At 42.2% G+C, this 25,626-nt stretch overlaps 1 protein-coding gene across 1 annotated transcript in view; it reads right to left on the reverse strand.

Annotated features, from left to right (window-relative positions):
- Window positions 1–25,626, reverse strand: part of slco3a1a (solute carrier organic anion transporter family member 3A1a) — a 47,896-nt gene that overhangs the window by 14,765 nt on the left and 7,505 nt on the right. The window lies entirely within an intron of this gene.

Raw genomic sequence — 25,626 nt, forward strand, 5'->3', positions numbered from 1 at the left:
GAATAGACCCAAGGACAGTAGGACCCGTTCCGAAAAGGCCCATGGAAAACAGAACCAAATAGTCAGTGCTGGTTCAGAACCGAGAGACCCGTTCAGATCCGAGAGACCCGTTCAGATCCGAGAGACCCGTTCAGATCCGAGAGACCCGTTCAGATCCGAGAGACCCGTTCAGATCCGAGAGTAGAAAGAGAGAGAAAAATAAACCTCAGATTGGGCGCTGCCAGCACGATCAATAAACAAGTGATATTGGCCAAATGATCCACAGTTATGTGTCCTTAAAAACGGACTATAGCAAATTACAAAAAAACAATGAATTATGTTTCGATGTGTAGCAAATTCAAAACTGTATAGCCTATTGTTTTATAGCCTATTGTTTTTAAAACAATAATTGTCCACCTCACGGTTCAGCTGTCAGAGATTTGAGCGCTAAATGCATCAGGGCATTGCATGCATATAGGCCTAGGCATCCACAGTATGATATGAATATTTAACAAATAAATATAAAGGAAGAGAAGCTTAGGCCTAGCCCTGGAGAGACCGAGAGAAAGATAGAGATATGCCGGCTCCATGTTCCCGACACCGACATGCATTTCTTTATACTTATCTACTGCACAGACATACAGTTGAAGTCTGAAGTTTACATACACCTTAGCCAAATACATTTAAACTCCATTTTTCACAATTCCTGACATTTAATCCTAGTAAACAATTCCCTGTCTTAGGTCAGTTAGGATCACAAATGTGTTTTAAGAATGTGAAATGTCACAATAATAGTAGAGAGAATGATTTATTTCAGCTTTTATTTATTTCATCACATTCCTAGTGGGTCAGAAGTTTACATACACTCAATTAGTATTTGGTAGCATTGCCTTTACATTGTTTAACTTTGGTCACACGTTTTGGGTAGCTGTAAACAAGCTACCCATAATAATTTGGGTGAATGTTGGCCCATTCCTCATGACAGAGCTGGTGTAACTGAGTCAGGTTTGTAGGCCTCCATGGTCCTATACGCACTTTCAGTTCTGCCCACACATTTTCTATGGGATTGATGTCAGGGCTTTGTGATGGCCACTCCAATACCGTGACTTTGTTGTCCTTAAGCATTTTGCCACAACTTTGGAAGTATGCTTGGGATCATTGTCCATTTGGAAGACCCATTTGCGAACAAGCTTTAACTTCCTGACTGATGTCTAGAGATGTTGCATCAATATTTCAACATAATTTTCCATCCTCATGATGCCATCTATTATGTGAAGTGCACCAGGACATTTCTCCAAAAAGTATGATCTTCGTCCCCATGTGCAGTTGCAAACTGTAGTCTGGCTTTTTTATGGCAGGTTTGGAGCAATTACACCCAAGGATGAACCAGACTCGTGGAGGTCTACAATTTTTTAACTGAGGTCTTGGCTGATTTCCTTTGATTTTCCCATGATGTCAAGCGAAGAGGCACTGAAGAGGCACTGTTTGAAGGTAGGCCTTGAAATACATCCACAGGTACACCTCCAATTGACTCAACTTATGTCATTTAGCCTATCAGAAGCTTCTAAGGCCATGACATAATTTTCTGGAATTTTCCAAGCTGTTTAAAGGCACAGTCAACTTAGTGCATGAAACCAAGATTGAACTCTTTGGCCTGAATGCCAAGCGTCAAGTCTGGAGAAAACCTTGCACCATCCCTTACGGTTCAGCATGGTGGTGGCAGCATCATGCTTTGGGGATGTTTTCAGCAGCAGGGAGAGGGAGACTAGTCAGGATTGAGGGAAAGATGAATGGAGCAAAGTACAGAGAGATCCTTGATGAAAACCTGCTCCAGAGCACTCAGGACCTCAGACTGGGGGAAAGTTTACCTTCCAACAGGACAACGACCCAAAGCACACAGCCAAGACAACGCAGTAGTGGCTTCGGAATAAGTCTCTGAATGTCTTTGAGTGGCCCAGCCAGAGCTCAGACTTGATCCTGTTCTAACATCTCTGGAGAGACCTGAAAATTGCTGTGCAGAGACGCTCCCCATCCAACCTGACAGAGCTCGAGAGGATCTGCAGAGAAGAGTGGGATAAACTCCCCAAATACAGGTGTTTCAAGCTTGTAGTGTCCACCAGAGAAATACAGGTGTGCCAAGCTTGGAGTGTTCACCAGAGATGTTACCAGAGCATTGAATTTTGATTTCTCTACCATAAGCCGCATCCAACATCATTTTAGAGAATTTGGCAGTACGTCCAAACGGCCTCACAACCGCAGACCACATGTAACCATGCTAGCTCAGAACCTCTACATCTGGCTTCTTCACATGTGGTATCATCTGAGACCAGCCACCCGGACAGCTGATGAAACTGAGGCATATTTATGTCTGTAATAAAGCCCCTTTGTGAGGAAAAACTCATTCTGATTGGCTGGGCCTGGCTCCCCAGTGGGTGGGGCTGGCTCCTAAATAGTTGGGCCTACTGTATGACCTCCCAGGCCCAACCATGGCTGCACCCCTGAACAGTTATGTGAAATCCAAAGATTAGGGCCTACGGAATTTATTTAAATTGACTGACTTCCTTATATGGACTAAATTATTACATGTTTATATGTTTATATTTTTGTTCAATATATGAGTCATTTATATTCTAAATAATTAGCCTACACGTTGGGGAAAAATATAAGGAAGTGTGAACATAATAAAGGCTGCTGAACCTAATAGCCCGTAGAGCTTATGCCGTTAGCCTTAGTTCATTTCTTTGCCTTGCTCTCTCTGCAGAGGGCAATTCTTGTTCCCTCCATTAATCCTGCTCAAGTTTACTAAGCATCCAGGAGAGTAATCCTCCTGAGCTCAGTTAGAGCTTGGGGACGCAGGGCAACGTGGGAGGCCAAGCAACATCCTGCCCAGCCCAGCACAATTTCACATTGGACCAGATTGAGAGGCAGAGACAGAGATCATCCTTAAGCTAGTGCCAACCGCCAGTGTTTCAGAGTCTGAGACCTTTCTGAATTAGGGTATACACCGAACGGGTATCACAAAAAACAACACAATGTATAGGCGAGGAAGGGCAGGAGGGCATTTGTACAACTGCCCGGACGGGACACAAAACACATGTTAGTTTACTGTAACATTGTTTGCTTCAGTAATATCACTTTCTATTGACCTTCAGATAAAGCCATGAGTTAAGTACAGTGAACTCCTGCTGCCTGGAGTGATTAAAGGGATACTTCAGGATCTAGGCAATGAATTTATCTACTTCCTCAAAATGTATTTATTTCACTAGGCACGTCAATTAAGAACTAATTCTTATTTACAATGACAGCCTACCCTGGCCAAACCCTAATGACACTGGGCCAATTGTGTGTTGCTCTATAAGACTACCAACCACAGGTGGTTGTGATACAGCCTGGAATTGAACCAGGGTCTGTAGTGATGCTTCAAGCACTGAGATGGAGTGCCTTAGACCATTGTGCCACTTGGGAGTCCTAAAATCAACCCCCAAAAATAAGATGAACCCATGGATAACATTTTTATGTCTGCATAAAGTATGAAGTAGGTTAGAAGTAGTTTCGCAAGCCAATGCTAACTAGCGTTAGTGCAATGATGAAGTCTTTGGTATCTACTAGCATGCTATCAGTTACCACAGACTTCTAGTCATTGTGATAATGCTAGTTAGCAACTTCCTTCAAACTGCACGCAGAGACATTAAAATGGTATTCACAACTTCACCGGACTTCTGGGGAATGCAGAGCTATGTGAAGAGAGAAAGCGCCATATTTTCTAGAGCTGTCACATATAGTTTACACAATGTGCTCCCTGGTCTCGCCCAACTCGTTTCCTCTTCCCTCTCTCTCCACTGAGCTAAATCTGCACTGAAATTGCACCTTATTGTTCTGTCAAGACATTTTGTTAAGGGTAGTCTAGGATGGGGGAAATGTAACTAAATACATTATGAGTCTTTGCTTTTCTAACAAGGAAAGGACAGTTGCCAAAATGGACAGTTGCCAAACTTCTGTATTCAACTGCTGCTGATGTTAGCTCTCCAACAATGCCCTACCTATGAAGTTATCTGTTGTCAAACAAAACATTTCCACCGATGTTATTCAAATTCTTACATTCTAAGCGAAAATAGGTATGAAATATAGTATATTAAAATACAATTAAGATACAGAGCAAAATTGCAGTGCAATAACATTACAACATTTTAGGTATTGCATATTGCCAAGAACGATAAACCTAGTAACATAAATGTTGTTGTAGCCTACAGTTCTTTTCAACCTGGATTATTAAGGAGATGGGGTGTTTTCACAGTTGCTTGAGTCTGTCCCATTCAGACTGGTGATTAAGTCAGCATCAGTCCTAGTGAAACATGGGTCTGTTTTCAGAGCTCACCACTGTATTAAGAGATGTAAATCACACTGACTTTGATTTCTTGTCAGATGGAGAGTATACTGTATGCCTTTGAGTGGAAAATATAATCACACATTACTGAGCTGGTTAGAAAATTGACTGTGCTCTAATTGAATACCCCAAACAGCCTTAGAATATATAATGTCAGTGTAGCTGACATTAGAAGCCTACAGCCAGAACAATACCCTGCTAATTATATTATTTATGCACTTTTGTTGTACATGAGGAAATTATTACGATAAATGATTATGGTAAATATAGTATTATACTGTATCAAATTAAACATTCTAATTTTCTATGTAGGATTCCCATGGGAATATTAGAAATAGTTTAAAAATCACTCATGAGAATATATCAGAGACAAATAAATACTAGAGCGTATAACAATTCACCCAGAAACCCTAACCCAGCATTCCTTAGAGAGCAACTTTCACTTTCACTTCTGACCCTGAGTTGATATCATTTGGGTCTCTGAGCTGACTTCCTTGACCGTCAACACATAAGGCATCAAAAAGTCCAAACATCTCTGCATCATCTTCACATTACATAATTTACAAGCTGCTGCTAAAACCCTGGTTTTATTAGAACATTTATTTATATTTTCAGTGGTCTTAGTAGCTCCACATTCAATAATTTCTGAATGTATCATTCAAACTACCCATCCCCGATCCGGGAGAATTGTCATCAACGGACACCTAATTAGCATAACGCAACGGACAAAAAATATTACTAGAAAATATTCATATTCATGAAATCACAAGTGAAATATATTGAAACACAGCTTAGCCTTTTGTTAATCACCCTGTCGTCTCAGATTTTGAAATTATGCTTTACAGCCAAAGCAAGACAAGCATTTGTGTAAGTTTATCGATAGCCTAGCATAGCATTATGCCTAGCTAGCAGCAGGCAGCTTGGTCACGAAAATTAGAAAAGCAATCAAATTAAATTGTTTACCTTTGATGAGCTTCGGATGTTTTCACTCAGGAGACTCCCAGTTAGACAGCAAATGTGAATTTTGTCCCATAAAGATTATTTTTTATAGCCAAAATACCTCCGTTTGTACTTCACGTTTGGTTGAGAAATCCACCGGAAACTGCAGTCACGACAACGCCGAAAAATATTCCAAATTAGATCCATAATATCGACAGAAACATGGCAAACGTTTTTTATAATCAATCCTCAAGGTGTTTTTCAAATATCTATTCGATAATATATCAACAGGGACAGTTGGCTTCTTAGTAGGAAAGAGAGAAACAATAGCCGCATTTGTCTATTACGCACAAATCACTCTGAGAGCCTCCAGCTGACCACTGATGCAATGTTGTCGTTCAGGCTCATTTTTCAAAATAAAAGCCTGAAACTATGTATTGTGACACTAGACACATTAGGGAAGTCATAGAAAAAGGAATCTGGTTGATATCCCTTTCACTGCTCAATAGGGACACATAGGAACGCAGAGCTTTCTAAATAAGAGTCCCTTCCTGATTCGATTTTGCTTAGGCTTTTGCCTGCAATATCAGTTCTGTTATACTCACAGACAATATTTTTACAGTTTTGGAAACTTTAGAGTGTTTTCTATCCTAAGCTGTCAATTATATGCATATTCTAGCATCTTGTCCTGACATAATAGCCTGTTTACTTTGGGAACGTTATTTTTCCAAAAATGAAAATAGTGCTCCCTAGTTTCAAGAGGTTTTAATTTTTTTTTTTATTTTATTTTATTTTACCTTTATTTAACCAGGCAAGTCAGTTAAGAACAAATTCTTATTTTCAATGACGGCCTGGGAACAGTGGGTTAACTGCCTGTTCAGGGGCAGAACGACAGATTTGTACCTTGTCAGCTCGGGGGTTTGAACTCGCAACCTTCCGGTTACTAGTCCAACGCTCTAACCACTAGGCTACCCTGCCGCCCCCCCCTAATAAGGAGGTGGAAGATGGTGAGATGCCATAACCTCTGGTTATCAAATGGTAGCCCTGTGAGGATCAACGCTGGAGACCGGAAACAGGTACAGGGAGAACATTTAATGAACAACGGACATGAAACAGGACAGGAACAGCGTCTGGACAGGGGAAAAATAATGATATCAGTGGGAACAAACGGGGGAGCAGACAGTTATAGACGGGGCAATCAACAAAGGGAAGGAGTCCAGGTGAGTCCAATGAGCGCTGCTGCGCGTAATGATGGTGACAGGTGTGTGTAATGTTGGGCAGCCTGGTGCCAGAGAGGGAGAGCGGGAGCAGGCGTGACAAGCCCATAGAATAGTGTGATAATATCAGTGTCGTTTCTAGACATAAGCAACCGCTTTTGGGGTCTCAACTAACTGTTAGTTAGAATAGTAGAATACACAACATGCAACGTCCAATCAAATCTCGTTTAGGGTACCCAAAAAAGCTAGAACAGCCTTGGATAATATCCATATTGGTTGAGACTTCAAATAGATTACTACATTTGCGCCGTTGAGTCATACTGTACTGTAACATTTTGAAAGGAAACATACTATATGTCTTACCTGAAATACATTTGTCTACACAATGAGGGAGCAGGCTGCACCATCCCAATGTCACAGAGGGGTAATCAGAACTTAATGAAAGCATTTTACTGCTGTTTGATTTGAGAGCAAAGCAAACTGTCTTGAATCTTCCTATGGGAAGGAGTGTGAGAATGTGCTGCCACTGGTGAGGTGATTCAGCAGCAACAACACTGTTTGGTAGACATTCATTTTTGATTGGGCTCTGTCTTTCTGCAGCATTGATATTAGGAGATTCCCTGTAACTCATTAGCTATGCAAGGTCCCCTGACCAACCCCAAAGGATAACTGAGGTAATTATAACAGGAATAGAGATGCTCATTTCATGCCCTGCTCAAGGACATAGGTCTTCAGAGTTGCCACATTCTCTGTCTCTCACAGTCACTAAAATGGCTTCTCTCCTTGCTGTAACGTACTTGACCATTTCAAACATACAACCAACCTGTCCAAAAGAGTACAGACTGTGGGAGTGCCATTCATTAGTTTGGTAAAAAGCGCATTTAGCTGTATTATCCCTTACAAAAAAAGACTGCAGTAACTGCAGTTGACTGTGGTATTTTGGACACACTATTTGCAGAATAACTGTAGTGTACTGCAGTAATACTACACTGTAACTGCAGTTACACTGCCAAATTACCGCAGTAAATTGTTGTTTTATACTGGACGCCGTATTTGCAGCATACTGCAGTTATGCTGCATTCTAACTGCAGTTATACAGCACTCTGACTGCAATATTTTTTCATAAGGGATGTCAACAGTGACCGCTCAGACCAAGCAAACAGGACAAATAACGGACGAACCCGCTGAGTAAACTTAGGTGAGGACGTCTATTTTCATCGAGTACACCGTATAAGAGGGGATTAGGCCTAGCCCGATCTGCATCCTGTCTACCAGTCACAACTAACAGCATTACCCTGCCTGGCCTGTAAAGTCTTCAGGCTATGGTGTATCACAATGTTAACATGTTGTTCTGCAGGCATCTGCTTTAAACCGAGTTAAACACAGACAAATGTATCTTACTGATGTGTCCGGATATGCCTCCAGACACACATGGTCTTATACATATAGTTTGTGCAACAGTATCATTGTTTCAACATAAGGATTTAGGTTGGGTTTCAGTCAGCTGTTTTGTAAACAGCACAGGTGTTAACTGAGAACTTCCTAACTGTCCTGTTTTGAGGTTGACCACGCACATTTTTCACATTTGGGATGATATGTTAATCAACTGTCATAATGTTACCAGTACAACAATCCACAACTATGTTGACCTAAATAACAAGCCAAAGAACTAAAGTAGGCTCTCAACTCATAGTCAAATGCCATTACAATACATCAGGATCATCCTGCTTACTGCTGCCCCCCTAGACACCACTCACGTCAAACCATCAGCATGTAAACCAGCCTGCTGCTCAGGGTGTTTTAGCTAGTTATTGTGCAGTATTGTGTAGGTCAGGAGGAGAGGAGGGGGATTGAGGCTTTCTGTGGAAGTGATTGGTCTGGTATTTTATTTAGCTGACTGGAAAATAAAAGTGTACATTTGAAATACATAAAAAAACAATAATAAGCATAACTTTCCAGATAATCATTCCTTTCAGCAAATGACCTGGTGTAGGCAATTTTGGAAACGTCACACAGACACACACATACTGCAACACTGTACAAAATACTATGCTAGGGCTGGGACGATAAACCCAAAATGATCGACACCGACCACACAGACCACTTATCGCAAGCGGTTTTGCTTATATCGTTCATTACAATAAGTAGCTTATACTAAGTGTGAAGTTTGAAATGCAATAAGTCTGCTAATATGGGTGACTGTTAACGAGGCAATTGATGGCTACAAAAATCTAACTAGCAGTAGTAGTTTAAAGGGTAATAAAAAAAAACTGTGGTGCACATTAATGTTATAAACGTATCGTTCCATTTATCCTTATTATCCATGTCCCCAACTCCATACTGTGTCCTACTAAAATAGCACACTCCAACATGCCTTTCCCTTGTAGGGCTATGAGCCTAAATATGTGAGTGCCTTTGAGTGTCATAGTTCTCTACAACTTGCACCTTTGTGCATTAGCCTGAGGACACAAGTCTGGTTCAGGAATTTCAGGGGGAGTTTTCAAGTGCTGGGCCAAACTAACCAGTCTCCTGCAGGCCCCTGCAGTCCAGTGTCTGTGGCTGTGTGGATTTACAGTAAACCTCAAAGAGATCACAACCCTGAATGGGAGTTCGGTGTCAGGGCTTGCTGATTGAAAGCATCACATCAAGTGGACAACATCAGCTATTTTAAGCCCAAATGCAGCACAGAGCAGAAAATTATATGCTGATACTTGTGACTGTGCCCCTGTGCCATCATCATGCACAGAGTAATTTAACAAGACATTAAACAAATAACTGTTGTACACAACTAAATCTCTAAAGCTATATGCAATATAGCCAGCCAAATAAAACTATATACCCTTCCGTAAAGAGCTCTTTTAAAAGGCAAATATTTTCAGTCACTTGAACCAATGTCCAGTTTGAGGTAACCTAAGGAGAGGGAACATTTAGTGTGGCCTATATTTGTCAACTGATCAGGTCTCCAATCACATCTATAGCCATGAAATTCTTTGAAAGGCTGATCATGGCTCACATCATCCCAGACACCCTAGACCCACTCCAATTCACATAACAGATCCAACAGATCTCTTAACAGATCCACAACTGACGCAATCTCTATTGCACTCCACACTGCCCTCACCCACGTGGACAAAAGTAATACCTATGTAAGAATGTGGTTCATGGACTACAGCTCAGCATTCAACGCCATAGTCCACTCCAAGCTCAGGACCCTGGGACTGAACACCTTCCTCTGCAACTGGATCCTGGACTTCCTGACGGGCCGCCCCCCAGGTGATGAGGGTAGGCAACAACACATCCACCACGCTGACCATCAACATGGGGGCCCTTCAGGGTTGTGTGGTTAGTCCCCTCCTGTGCTCCCTGTTCACCCATGACTGCACAGCGGTGCACAACTCCAATATCATCATCAAGTTTGCTGATTACACAACAATGGTAGGACTGATCACTGACGACGATGAGGCAGCCTATAGGGAGGAGGTCAGAGACCTGGCAGTGTGGTGCCAGGACAACAACCTCTCCCTCAATGTCAGCAAGACAAATGAGTTGATTGTGGACTACAGGAAACGGAGGGGATAGCACGCCCCCATCCACATCAATGGGGCTGTAGTGGAGCAGGTCGAGAGCTTCAAGTTCCTTGGGTTCCACATCACCAAGGAATTAACATGGTCCACACACACACACACACACACACACACACACACACACACACACACACACACACACACACACACACACACACACACACACAGTTGTGAAGAGGGCACGACAGTTCCTCTTCCACCTCAGGAGGCTGAAATGATGTGGCATCCTCAAAAAGTTCTACAGCTACACAATTGACAGCATCTTGACTGGCTGCATCACCGCTTGGTACGGCAACTGCAAAGCCCTACAGAGGGTGGTGAGTACAGCCCAGTGCCTCACTGGGGCCAAGCTCCCTGCTTTCCAGGACCTCTCTACCAGGAGGTTGGTCCCAAGTCTGGAACAAACAGGACCCTGAACAGATTCTTCCCCCAAATCATGCGATTGCTAAAATAGGCTGCTAAATAGCTAATGAAATGGCTGCCCGGAATACCTACATTGACCCTTCTTGGAAATAATTATCTTGCACTGACGCTTTGCACACACACTGGTCTCTACCCACACACTCACACATACTTACACTGACACCCCAACACACATACGTCCACACACACATAACATGTACACATGCATACTGACGCCACACACACACACACTTTCACACTCACCACATACGCTGATGCTACAGCTCAGTCTATTATCTATCCTGTTGCCTAGTCACTTTACCCCTACACACTTAACCAGCATGGCTACCACAGCATTCTGCAGCAATACACCATCCCACCTGGTTTGCGCTTAGTGGGACTATAATTTGTTTTTCAACAGGCTGTGTTAGGACCATTTGACCAAGAAGGAGAGTAATGGAGTGCTGAATCAGATGACCTGGCCTCCACAATCACCAGACCTCAACCCAATTGAGATGGTTTGAGATGAGTTAGACCGCAGAGTGAAGGAAAAGCAGCCAACAAGTGCTCAGCATATGTGGAAACTCCTTCAAGACTGTTGGAAAAGCATTCCAAGAGAAGCTGGTTGAGAGAATGCCAAGAGTGTGCAAAGCTTTCATCAAGGCAAAGGGTGGCTACTTTGAAGAATCTCAAATATAAAATACAGTGGGTAGAACACGTATTTGATACACTGCCAGATTTTGCAGGTTTTCCTACTTACAAAGCATGTAGAGGTCTGTAATTTGTATCATAGGTACACTTCAACTATGAGAGACGGAATCTAAAACAAAAATCCAGAAAATCACATTGTATGATTTTTAAGTAATTATTTGCATTTTATTGCATTATATATTTTTATTTGTTGAACACTTTATTGGTTACATGATTCCATATGTGTTATTTCATAGTTTGATGTCTTCACTATTATTCTACAATGTAGAAAATAGTCAAAATAAAGAAAACCCCTTGAATGAGTAGGTGTGTCCAAACTTTTGACTGGGACTGTATTTGTAAATATCTACCTCAATTACCTCGTACCCCTGCACATCGTCTCGGCACTGGTACTCCCTGTAAATAGCCATTTTATTTTTACTCGTTATTGCTATTCGTTATTAACTGTTTATTTATTCCTTGTGTCACTATTTGTATTTTTATTTTATATTTTTGCATCTTTATCTTTAACTCTGCATTGTTGGAAAAGGACCTGTAAGTAAACATTTCACTGTTAGTTTACACCTGTTGTTTATGAAGCATGTGACAAATAACATGTTATTTGAATCAGTCCTATTTCATTGTTTTGGGAATGCAACACCATAGCTTGTGACCATCTTGTGATAGTGTGGATGTCAATAAAGAATAAAATCACTTAAGTAAGACACTACAAGCTGCCGAAGGCTAAAAACAGAAATGTATTGAATGGACACATGACACACTGCAGGACATTGTCATAGCAATAAATGCTCTTTGGATCTATAAAAGAACATGTCCACTGAAGTCATTCAGAGACAATGTGGCTATTGCATTAGGATGTATGATATTGATGTACTTTGTGTGGGGCTTCCTTTAAAGGAGAATAATAATACGCAACAGGGACAGAAGGATTATGTCGCACATCCAGAGCAAGACAGAAACAGAGTAGCAGGCACTTTTTGTCTATATCAAGTCTTTGCTATGATTAGAAATCACCTTCGGGTTAACATTCTAAACGTGGATTGTCATTAACATTTAACAGTCCAGTTTGGGTGAAGACAGAGCTTGACACCAGCAACATGACCCTGCATAAACCAGAGAGACCATTTAAGGACAATAGCTTGCAGTGCTAAGCCTTCCCTCTCCCCTCATTGACGATACCCAGCTAGGATATTGGTTCCCAGAATGTTTCTGTTTGTTTGGTTAGGGATAATGTTCTGTGAGCCACAGTCTCATCCACACACCCGACTGAAGAACTGGGGGGACGCTTCAGTCACACTGGCTCCGGAGATAAAAATGAGTCACTGAAGTGTCATCCTGTGTGTTAATCTGGGAGAGTATATACTAAAACACATAGTTCCTAACTTTGTATTTCAAAAAGGAGTCATACATTCATGTCATGTTTCATGCTTTTAGCATCAATCAAATATGTGTTTGTCTATGTGTGCGTACATTCTGTATGTGTGAGTACATACTGTATGTGTGTGTTTGTCTGTGTGCGTACATACTGTATGTGTGTATGTCTGTGTGTGCGTACATACTGTCTGTGTGTATGTTTATGTGTGCATACATACTATCTGTGTACATATTGTATGTGTGTGTGTGTGTATGTCTATGTGTGTGTATGTCTATGTGTGCGTACATACTGTATGTGTGTGTTTGTCTATGTGTGTGTATGTCTGTGTGTGCATACATACTGTATGTGCGTACATAATGTCTGTGTGTGTATGTCTATGTGTGTGTACATACTGTATGTGTGTATGTCTATGTGTGCGTACATACTGTCTGTGTTTGTCTGTGTGCGTGCATACTGTCTGTGTGTATGTTTATGTGTGCATACATACTATCTGTGTGTGTATGTCTATGTGTACGGTACATACTGTCTGTGTGCGTACATACTGTCTGTGTGTGTATGTCTATGTGTACGTACATACTGTCTGTGTGTGTTCCTGTTTTGTTTGCTGTCTGCCTACATACGTGTGAAGAGTTTGATCTTCTAAACACTGTAAGTCAACATCATAAACTTGTGTCACCACACTCAGGGTTTCCCAAACTAACTAGACAGCTGATACAAATAATCAAAGCTTGATGATGAGTTGGTTATTTCAATCAGCTGTGCAGTGCTAGGGCAAAAATCAAAACGTGCACGTTCCTGCTGAGAAATAAAAAAATAGATATTCTCTTGTTTACAGCCTGTGATTTGCAATTATTTCAATAATGCTAGGTTAGAGCCCTTTCACAATGATAATTATAGTCATTCTGTGCTGTAAGACTGCATAAACAGATTCAGCATGTTTGCAAACAGGGCATTGATGTGGAACTGGAACATTGGTGGACTGTCAGACTGCCACCTCTGTGTCAGCACCAGGTCAGGGAGGGAGGGAGGTTGAGGGAGAGAAGGAGAGAGAGAGAGACGCCATAGGCAGACCTGACTCTCAAGAGAAGACAGGCTATGTGCAAATTGCCCACAAAATGAGATGGAAACTGAGCTGCACTTACTAACCTCCTGCCAAAGGTATGACCATGTTAGACACACATATTTCCCTCAGATTACACAGATACACAAAGAATTTGAAAACAAACCCAATTTTAATAAACTCCCATATCAATTGTGTGAAATACGACAGTGTGTCATCACAGCAGCAATATTTGTGACCTGTTGCCACAAGAAAAGGGCAACCAGTGAAGAACAGACCCATATTTATGTTTATTTACTTTCCCCTTTGTACTTTAACTGTTTGCACTTAACATGACATTCGTAATATCTTTATTATTTTGGAACTTTTGTGAGTGTAATGTTTACTGTTAATTTTGATTGTTTATTTAACCTCTGTTTATTATCTAGTTCACTTGCTTTGGCAATGTTAACATATGTTTCCCAAGCCAATAAAGCCCTTACATTTAATTGAAATTGAATTGAGAGAGAGAGAGAGAGAGAGAGAGAGAGAGAGAGAGAGAGAGAGAGAGAGGATATAGAGGGAGGAGGGCACCGTTTAACATCCATAGCAACCCTGTGCTGGGCCTTGTTACAATTTGTATGATCTGTTTGTTATGCTGACTCAGATGTTTTCCTGAGGCCTGGAGTGTGACACACACAGTGTCCATTGTGCTTATGGGTGGAGGCAGGCAGGGCAGAACATCAGGCGGTCTATGGGAGGCTTAGGCGGGGTGCAGCGCTCTGCTCTCTTCTACTGGAGTGCCCCCAGCTGCCACATAGAAGGAGAGGAGGAGCCAGTGCAGGGTAAAGGGATCAGTGACTGACTGCAGCTGGTAGCAGCTCCTTCAGCAGGTGGCTTGGCCTAATTACCAGGCTAAAGATGCCAACAGCAGAGCTCCTCCTTCCTCAACCAGGAAAATATAATGAAGCTGCTTGGACAAGAGAATATCTGACACAAATTACAATTAAGTAGTCATTTTTCTGCATCCTGAGGAAGAGGGTAAATTGATGGGGTTTGCCAAATGTGAGGTTGGCAGTGATCTGTAATGTGGAGAGCGTTCAGTGCTATTGACTATCCACAGTGAGCTCATTTTTGAAAGTGAAATATGGAAGTGATATTGTAATGTGGTGAGGCCAGAATATTTTCCCCCAAGGCATTATTGAATGGAAAATATATAGGCCTACTGTTCATCAGGTTTTGTATCACATATAATTTTTTCTCAGATATAGGGATTACACATACTAAACTCCTGTGAATTCATTGAAAACCAACAGAATACAGGAGGACCAGCGAGAGGGATCTCCTAACCCTGGCTACTTAATAAAAGTTGATTCAGTCAAACATCTGATTGTTTGTAATAATTATTGACCCTATTGATTCAAGTCCATTTAATTAGGCAATGTTATCCTGCGCTCCACGTCAGCATTGATACAGGGATGAAGTGCTGAACATTCTACTGGGTAATCCTTGGATCCTGCAGAGCCACTACTTACATACCACTCAATCAATGAGGTTGGGGATTTGTGTTAATGCCAGAAGAGGACAGTGAATCTGCACACTTTGACCACCAACCACAAGGTCAACCTAACCTCGGAAAATGAACAGCTACTGTGCATCCAAGAACTGATCTAACCAGAGGCCTGCGTGGATCTTGCGTTCTTCTAAAGCGGAAGGGCCAGTTCCTGGGCTGTGATTTGTGAACACTTCTCTGTGTCACTGGGTTGTGAGCAGAGGCTCGCTTCTCACATCAGCCTGAGCCCTCTGGCAGCTGCATCCTTCCCAGCAGGCATATGGCCAGAGCCGACAGCCGTGCCAGGGAAAGACTGAGTATCTCAATCCAATAGTCAAAACCAGCTGGACAAACAGGCATTTCCGTGGCAATGGCTTGCTGATGTTGTTGTGTTTATGGTCTGCCTCTGCCCCCTTTTATCCCTTAACCCCCCCAGACCGAAAACAATGTCCCCTTTTTAATCAGCGGAAGGTGCACACAGCTAGAGGATGAGGCGAAGTGAGAGGTTTCACTTTCCCCCCAGGTGACACAAGCTTGTCAAACTGCCTTCCCGCCTTTGGAACAACGACTCCCATTTTTAGGTTGCCGACATGAGCATCTCATCGTTATATGCAGGCCTCTGACACAGCACAGAAAGAGTGAAGGAGACGAGACCAAAAAGACAATATGAGAACCAGCGGACATAAACACACAAATACAAAAATTGATTAATGCGATACAGGCGTCTGGAATAAAAAATACATGCAAATTATTCAAATTAATTTGATATATCGGCCAGCCCTACGACAGGGCCTGACCCAGATTGCCTTGAGAAGGATGCATGGTGGTTTACTGATGGGACTAGAGATAGAGAGGGAGATGAGGACGTTATGACGTCCACCCCTCTGCCTAGCCCAACACACATCCACTCTACCTTCCCTAAGCATTCAGACACAGAGCTGGCCCGGGCCTTACAGTAACAGGGCTCAGAGTGATACAGTAGGGGCCAGAGATGGGGTGCGGTGGTTTGGGATGGGTGGGAAGTGTGCGGGCAGTGGACCAGGCCACTGGTCCTACTCTCTGGTGCTGCAGATGGCGGCCTATACAGTACAGTGAGTGATATGCTGAGAGGCAGGCCATGGGTGGCAGGCAGCACACTGCTCTGGTGTTAACGTGTTAAGGCCTCCATCTGGGGCTCTGGGCCACATCTGTTATCCAACACTGACCCACTTCATTCAAAGGTCTGACCTATTTTGAGGCTTCAAACTCAACCTCCACATCCCTCTCTGGTGAGACCAGTTGGAATTCAAGGGACGGATGCATGGTACTCATCTGGCTTGCCCAGCACCCGTGAGCCACACTGGAGCTTTTAGGCTCTGAGTAAAGTGCTCAAAGTCTCCAAAGCAGAGATATACCAGGGCATCTGGACAGCAGCATGACTGGTGAAGCTCTTTCCTTTGCTCTGATGAAACTGCCCTGCCAAAGCACATACATGGGTCAGTGCTCAGTGCTCTGGGTCTGGTGAGGGCAGGGGAGCAGGGCATGGTCAAGGCTGCAGACAACCTTTTAACACCAGTGCAACATGCTCTGATCAGTCATCTGTAACTCTTCATGGTTGACTAGACTCTAACTCAAATGATAGAAGCACTAGCAAGAGCTACAAGGGAGATGACACACAGACCTTTTAAAGCATAATTCTAAGGCATGTTGAAGGACATCTTTTAGATACATAGCTATAAACATAGGCAATAAAGGTGCTGTGTTATATTGGCATCAATAAAGATAACGTAGCATAAATGAATAAAGAAACCATTCAGCTCTTATCCCTCACCTTCATCTAAATTTACACAGAGCACTGCGACATCATTGCTTGGGTGACAAGTTAATGCCCACATTTGTCATATGTTCATGGCCACTCAGAAAGTATAGCCTTCACACAATGTGGTATCACATAAGGGACAACAGCAGAAAGCAGTTCATACAGCGGATACAGGCCTTACTGCTGCAGCTACCCTTACATCAGTAGAACACACGTGTGAACAAATCCCGTGAAATGTTTTACATGTGAAATAGCTGTTTTCACATGTTGAGCTTAAATTTCACATGTGAAACCATATTTTCACATATATTAAATGTTAACACCACCTTTTCACATGTGACATTTTTCATGTGAATTGTTCACAAGTGTGTTCTACTGATGGGGGAAAAAATTGATACAGTTACAAATCGCAATATTATTTTGCAATGATATTATAGCGATATTTTACTCAAGTATTGATTCATAAAAAAAAACAAAATAATTGTATTTGTATTTTTTGCTACTGTAGGTAGCATTAGCTAGCGCTAGTTGGCTGTACCTGCGCCAAAACTCTGGTATTTTCATTCTATAGCTTGTTCTCCATCTTCTTTTTAAATAGCGAGTCAACATGTTTTCAGTACTTATATTTCCCTGATCAAAACTAGCTCTCATGCCCTCTCTTGTCTCTCTGTAGCAAACATACAGTACAGTGATCAAAATGTTTGGAACTTGAAATCACAATAAAAACGCAGTATCGAATCGCAATACATATAAAATTCTAAGAATCACAATACATATTGTATCGGCACCAAAGTATTGTGATAATATTGTATCGTGAGGTCCATGGCAATTCCCAAAACAGACACACAACAACAAAGTTGTGCCATGGGCAGCTGTAATGATTCCTGTATAAACGATGGGCTTGCATAATCATAGTGTTGGATAACTTAAGGATAACATGAGGAATGCCCAAATGGAAGCTGCTATACATGATATATTATAGCCTATTCCTGCTTCATTGATACAGGGCACAGGAGGTGACTCACTTGCACTGCATGGCATTTGTTTTGCTTCATCAGCAGACAGCATTGATAAATGCTATCATTATGTTTAAGTAACGACAGCAGAGTCAACTAATGATAATGATGTTATACGCCCGCCCTATTTTTAATGACGACTGTTAATAATGGCTATCACTTATCAATCACTGTAGTACAGTTTGTCATTTACCAGCATGTGTGCTCTTTTGGGTACAAGGTATCCTGCTTCTTATTGTCTCAAACACAGCATTATGTGATTGCTTCCCATGATTTAATTTCCAACGTATGTGTAGCGGTAATTTCTAGGCGCTCTCCTGACATGCTCTCATGTTGCTGTGCATTTAGATCCAATTGACATGGCTCAGTAAGGCCACTGTGCTCTGACAACTGGTGTGTAGTTACTATAGTGGTGCCTCTGAAGCATTCAGGGAATTATGCAGCCAAGCAGGTGATGACAAGCCTGCCATCAGGCTAGTGGAAATGCAGGTCCACGCAGAACAGAAAGATGAAGAGAACTTCTCTGCTGCATGTTGATGAATCCATGCTGTTTATTGCTTAAGAATAAAACAAACTGGTGTTGCTAGGGCACTCTCAACATGGAGCTTATCACAGAGATGGAAAAACCCATTTAGAATCTAATCCTTCAAGATGACATAACAGAGCTGAGTTTAAGTAGCTTTTAAACATGCCTCGCGGAAGCCACTGATTGGATTCAGAACATTTTAGCAGAATGTTGACGTGTCTTTCTAGGATCCCTCCGAGGTTTATGCCACTGCAACAGAACCAAAGCTGAAGTGACATTTGTAACAGAGCTAACATGAACCTACGTTATGTCGCAAAATGTGGTGGATGCTGATACTGTAAATACAGTACTATACTACATAGATACAGTACAATATAAGAGCGAAATTGTCTTGTGAAGTGACTTGATATCTCAGGAGAGTACAGTGCATTTGGAAAGTATTGATACCCCTCGACTTTTTCCACATTTTGTTACATTACAGCCTTATTCTAAAATTGATTCAATTGTTTGCTTTCCTCATCAATCTACACACAATACCCCATAATGACAAAGCAAAAACAGGTTTTTAGAATTCTGACCCTTTACTCAGTACTTTGTTAAAGCACATTTGGCAGTGATTACAGCCTCGAGTCCTCTTGGGTATGACGCTACAAGCTTGGCACACCTGTATTTGAGGAGTTTCTCCCATTCTTCTCAAGCTCTGTCAGGTTGGATGGGGATCGTCACTGCACAGCTATTTTCAGGTCTCTTCAGGGAGATTCAAGTCCGGGCTCTGGCTGGCCCACTCAAGGACATTCAGAGACTTGTCCCGAAGCCACTCCTACATTGTCTTGGCTGTGTGCTAAGGTTGTTGTCCTGTTGGAAGGTGAACCTTGCCACATCGGGTTCTTGGTCACCTCCCTGACCAAGGCCCTTCTCCCCCAATTGCTGTTTGGCCGGGCGGCAAGCTCTAGGAAGAGTCTTGGTGGTTCCAAACTTTTTTAATTTAAGAATGATGGAGGCCACTATGTTCTTGGGGACCTTCAATTCTGCAGATATTTTTTGGTACCCTTCCCCAGATCTGTGCCTCGCCCCAGTCCTGTCTCAGAGCTCTACGTACAATTCCTTCGTCCTCAATGCTTGGTTTTGCTCTGACATGCACTGTCAACTGTGGGACCTTATATAGACGGGTGTGTGCCTTTCCAAATCATGTCCAATCAATTGAATTTACCACAGGTGGACTCCAATCAAGTTGTAGAAACATCTCAAGGATGATCAATGGAAACAGGATGCACCTGAGCTCAATTTCATAGCAAATGGTCTGAATACTTACAAAAATAAGGTATCTGTTTTACTTTTTTTTTTAGAAATGTACAAACATTTCAAAAAGCCTGTTTTCACTTTGTCTTTATGGGGTATTGTATGTATTTATGTATTTAATACATTTTAGAATAAGGCTGTAATGTAACAAAATGTGGAAAAGGTCAAGGGGATGAATGCACTGTATATGTTTTTAAATAAGACCGTTTTAAATGAATCATTTAACAAACTCCCGAATTAAACTCTAAAAGGTCTTTACCTATCACATCTATAGGTAAAGAGTAAGTGGACTAGTTACAGTTTTGACTTGAAAATCTATGACAAGGTGTGAGAATGGCTGTCTAGCAATGATCAACAACCAACTTGACAGAGCTTAAAGAATTTTAAAAAATAATAATGTGCAAATGTCCATTTTGAGTTCAGGCTGTAACACAACAAAATGTGGAATAAGTCAAGGGGTATGAATACTTCTGAAGGCACTGTAGCTTGGTAAAAAGCTGAAGAATATGGAGGCCTGACGAAGTGTGCAGCGGTTTCCTTTTTATTTTACTCAAGCTTGGTAAAACATGGTTGGCAAATAAGCAACATTTTGGCTTGCTAGCGAAATTGTACAGTCGGGATTTTGTCTATATCGATGCTGTTACAATTACCAAACGTTTGGTTAAACACATCATTTATGAAACCATGATGTGATGTTTGACAGGATTGGATGTTGCAATCAATTTCAATTGCATTTTGAATTTCTTTGTGTGTCAGCAAAGTTGCTTGAGATGATGTCAATTGCAACTAGCATCTGCAACAGAAATTGCATCCAAATTGCATTCGTGTAACATAGGCTTAAGAGTGCCGATTTGACACACAATGGAATTGCATTTCAAAAGGCCACATTTCACGACACCTCTCTAATAGAGGCTTTTGTTTGAACCTTATATCTTTATCAATGAAAATACATGAAGCATTAACTGAAAAAGACAAGATCGAAAAGATCCAAGCTTGAGAGTTCATCCTATTATGACCTCCCCTCACATCTAGGAGAACGTCTCTGAAACCTGTGAAGTTAATATGATCTTCAGTTACAAGATGGACAGCAGTGATAACACTTTTCCAATCATCAAACAACTATGTGTTATAGACCCCATATCATAGAAACACAGCCTTTTAAAAAGCACATATCCAATTTATACATTGACACTGAAAAAACTAACGTGATCCTTTCAGTCTTTATCTAGGTCCTCTCGTGTTAAAGGAGATTACCCAGGATGGAAAAAGCCTCAAAAGCTGTGAGAGGTGGATGGGTGGGGTTAAGTTAATGCTTTATGGAGGGAGCATCATTGCTAAGCTACAGTCAGTTCATACATGTATGTACAGTATGTTTTTGCAACCTGAGGCCCTGTGGGAAGAGCCATAGTTAGAATGAGATGGTGAAGGATCATAGAGCAGTGGGAACGGACGGATATCCTGTTGACACTAACTCTCTAATCATATTTGTTTCCTTTGGCCCAAATGACATGGAAAACAAGATCAACTCGTAAAACACAGTGTTTATCCACAGCACCACTTTCAACATCAAGTCGTGATGGTAGCCATTTCACTCCTTCCTAGACAAATCCTTTCAACCCTCAATAATACATTTGAGCAAAATAATACAATGTTCAGTGATCAACATGACTGGACCTGCAAATTCAACAGTGACTAATCACAAAACTGAAAGTAAAAAAATATATAGAAAATGCTAACATAGTTTGAATCCGTTTCATCTGATGTTAAAGCACTATAATTCCTGCCTGGTCGACAGGCCAGCCCAGCTCTGCCGCTGAGTTAGTAGGAGTTGTTTTTCACAGAGCTATGTGGTATGCATGTGCAGTCGGGCCGGTCAGACCCACCTCATGGCTGGCTGGTTGGCATTCCTGCATCACTCTGTAATTATGGCTCCACTCCTACAAACCACTGCTCTCTCTTCCCCAAAACACACTCTCACACTTACACAGGCCTTCCACTGATGTCATCCTGCCATTACCTCAACAGTTTATCCCAGTGGCTATTTACAATAGGCTATGCCTGGGGCTATAGGTGGTGTCATTGCCATCGTCACCATCATCAGTTTGTGATGATGGTAATTTAGAAATGAACATATCACAGCAGAACATACATCTGAGCAGAGACTTCTACCAATGGTGTGATAGTGGTAGTATATTAGTCTAATCACCATAGTTTCATCTCACACTCTGGGTCCCACTGCACTACGAGGAGACAAGGCAATATGTTACTGTGAGCTGCAGATTAATATTCATGTCTCCTGACACATTGATGTACAGTATGAACTTGGTTGTGTCAGACTAAGAACAGACTCAAGACAGAGATAAATCTTGCCAGCAGCTTTCTTTAACATGTTCAAATAGTACATACGGCTTTCTCGCCCTTTACAAGGATCACACTGCATAGTTCTGCAGGAGTACCATCCTCTCTCACTGCTCTCTGACTGCCTATCCTACTACCATCTCTTCCTTCTCTGTCAACGGTTTCTATGCCCTTTAACCCTTTAAATGCACCGCAATGCTCCATCCATGTTATGGACAGTATGTGAGGCTGTTCATTCAGGTTATCCTTACAGCATTAATGCATAGTAGTGAAATATAAAGAGTTAAATCTGCCATAGCTAGCATGTAACATTGTTTAGGCTGGACAGATGGACAGACACACAGACTGCAGGAGACAGGAGACTAGCGGGCTAAAGGGTAATCACTATGCTGACTGTCTGTTTTAGTCATTTAACATACAGAATCAATTAGGCTACCATAACACCAGCTATTAACCTTCATATTGTGGGCCTTTGGGATGTATTAAGCCCATATAAAACAACATATTCAGCCTTCCCCCGTGCAGGTGCTGTATGTTGAGTTTTTTGTTGTTGTTGTAATGTCTATGGGTGTGTTTGGTCTACATTCGTCAACAATAATATACTTCTGTAGGGCCTCCCGAGTGGCACAGTGGTCTAAGGCTATGCCACTAGCTATGCCACTAGAGATTCTAGGTTTGAGTCCAGGCTCTGTCGCAGCCGGCCATTACCGGGAGACCCACTGGGCGGTGCACAATTGGCCCAGCGTCATCTGGGTTAGGGGAGGGTTTGGCCGGCAGGGATGTCCTTGTGCACTAACAACTCCTGTTGTGGGCCGGGTGTAGTGCACACAGACACGGTCGCCATGTGTACGGTGTTTCCTCTGACACATTGGTGTGGCTGGCTTCCGGGTGAAGTGGGCATAGTGTCAAGAAGCAGTGTGGCTTGGTTGGTTGTGTTTCGTAGGACGCACAGCTCTTGACCTTTGCCTCTTCTGAGTCCATACAGGAGTTGCAGCGATGAGACAAGACTGTAACTACCAATTGGATACCATGAAATTGGGGTAAAGAAAAATATAAAAAAATATATATATGTGGAAATATAGAAGCATCTACAGTATTTCAGTTTTTCGAGGCAGTGAAATTCAATGCTGTCATGCTAAATTCGGAGTGTCTTGCAAAAGTGTTTGAAAAATATTTAACAAAGGAAAAATACGGCAAATTACAACTAAAGTAAAACTTTTTCTGATTACCTTAACAATGTGTATTTTCCCTGCGTACAATGATGTGTACATTAATGAACAATCATTGAATACATTATCAGCATGTGAAAAAAAATCTTAGAGAGATTCAGACAATCTCGTCCATTCATGCTGCTACAAGCACATGACATGCCCACAGCATGAGGATTAGAACGATCAGCTGAGCACATGCTCCCAACTCAATAACACATTGTTCTCCAACGCTCACCACTTGTTTTCCTCCAACTCTCCGTGCAGCTTATCTGAGGAGAACAGCACCAAATCTCCCTCTGTGCCTGCCAAACTTTAATCAATGAGAGTCCACTTCCTACTGTACAGTGTTAACAAGGCGTTGCAGTTGTGCATTACGTCAAAGCTGTTGTGTTCTGTGCTTGTTTGTTTCTGTCACTTCTAGAAAAAACATAACTCGCTGTGAAAAATAGCTAAGACTCGAAACAAAGTGCATATGAGTAAGAATGAAAGTTAGGGAGGTCTACGCTGCTGGCCTAAGATCACACAAGACACTGAAGGCCTTTATCCTTGAGTTTGACCATCACATCCTAGTTACACTAACAAATATCATCTCCATTGCTAATGTTGTGAGTGTTTCCGGAAGTTGTCTCCCATTCAGCCGTACTTTCAGTCTGCTGTACTGCTGAGATATCAAACATGGCCACGTATGCAGCCAGCAGCTGATTCACAAAGCCACGTTGTCTCTATCCCACCAAAGGCTACTTATGTGCATACATGGACAACACGTTATGGCCATGCCTCTATCAAAACATGCCTGCTTTGAAGAGAATTGGGTACTGCATATAAAAGGTTAACAATGCTCTCTCTCTCTCACTATCAACAAATAATACAGAAGAAAGAGCACATGTTGGGCCTCCCGAGTGGCGCAGCGGTCTAAGACACTGCGGCGATTGAAGCGCCACTACCAATCCAGGTTAGATCCTGGGCTGTGTTGCAGCCGGCCGCAACTGGGAGACCATGAGGTGACTCATAATTGGCCCAGCGTCGTCTGGGTTAGGGGAGGGTTTTTGGCCGGCTGGGATGTCCTTGTCCCATCGTGCTCTAGTGACTCCTGTGGCGTGCCGGGCGCATGCACGCTGACACGGTCACCAGTTGTACGGTGTCTCCTCCGACACATTGGTGCAGCTGGCTTCTGGGTTAAGTGAGCAGTGTGGTTTGGCAGGGTCGGGTTTTGGAGGACGCATGGCTCTCGACCTTCGCCTCTCCCGAGTCCGTACGGGAGTTGCAGCGATGAGACAAGACTGTAACTACCAATTGGATATCACGAAATTGGGGAGAAAAAGGGGTGTAATTTTTTTTTTAAAGTGTTTTTTTCAATAATAATTATTATAAAAAAGAAAGAGCACATGTTGCAGGGAAATGTCCAATAATCCCTCAAAGATGTATCACCTTGACAACTGTAGGTATTCAAAGCGAGCTGCAGTCAGAGAAATGAGTTGTGCTTCATCTGACTGTGAATTATCTCTGTAGGTGGTCTTCCTCTTGCAGCAGATTTGAGCCAGCAGCCTGCATCTAGCCTAATGGCTGTGCTGTAACATGCCCTGTGTACACCCTTCAGCCAATCAGAATGGAGTATTAAGCCATGGTGTGTAATTGTGGTCATACAAGATGGTCTCATGTTAAGACTACACACATACTGAATGCTCAATGTACGCCAGCTAGCTTTACAGTTAGGCAGAAAAACATCAGTGATCAAGTGCCTTCAACAATGATGTCAAAACATGGGCCTTTACAGTATCGTTAAGGTACATTCACAAATAATAATCTGCTATTTAAGGTTATCTCAGAAAGTGCTTTGAATGCACTGTAAAACCTTGAAAAGCCACGTCAGCAGTGAAATACTTGCGTGAGAGAGCAAGCCAGCTGAGTGGAGATATTTTGCACTTTAATGCTCCTTTTCCATCCCTGGCATCTGCACTTGACTGTGACTCAAGCACAAATGTAATTGAGATTATAAACCCCTCACAGATCTGCTCACCTTGCGGTCACTTAGGTCAGATTGTGCTTGGGGACAAAAGAAAGACTGAGCACAACACAGAGAATACATTCACGCTGTATTGACTCAGAGGCAGGGATGTGTACACACTGCACCTTCCCGCAGTGAGACAAACACAACCACTGTTAGTCCTTCCACCATAGAGATGTACCAATGTAAGTAGTCTTGTGAATCCCTGAGCGCTGGAACAAATTCATTTTG

The sequence above is a fragment of the Oncorhynchus mykiss genome, chromosome 1, assembly GCF_057628025.1.
Source record: "Oncorhynchus mykiss isolate SJ-2025 chromosome 1, ASM5762802v1, whole genome shotgun sequence".
In the NCBI taxonomy this organism is placed as follows: domain Eukaryota; kingdom Metazoa; phylum Chordata; class Actinopteri; order Salmoniformes; family Salmonidae; genus Oncorhynchus; species Oncorhynchus mykiss.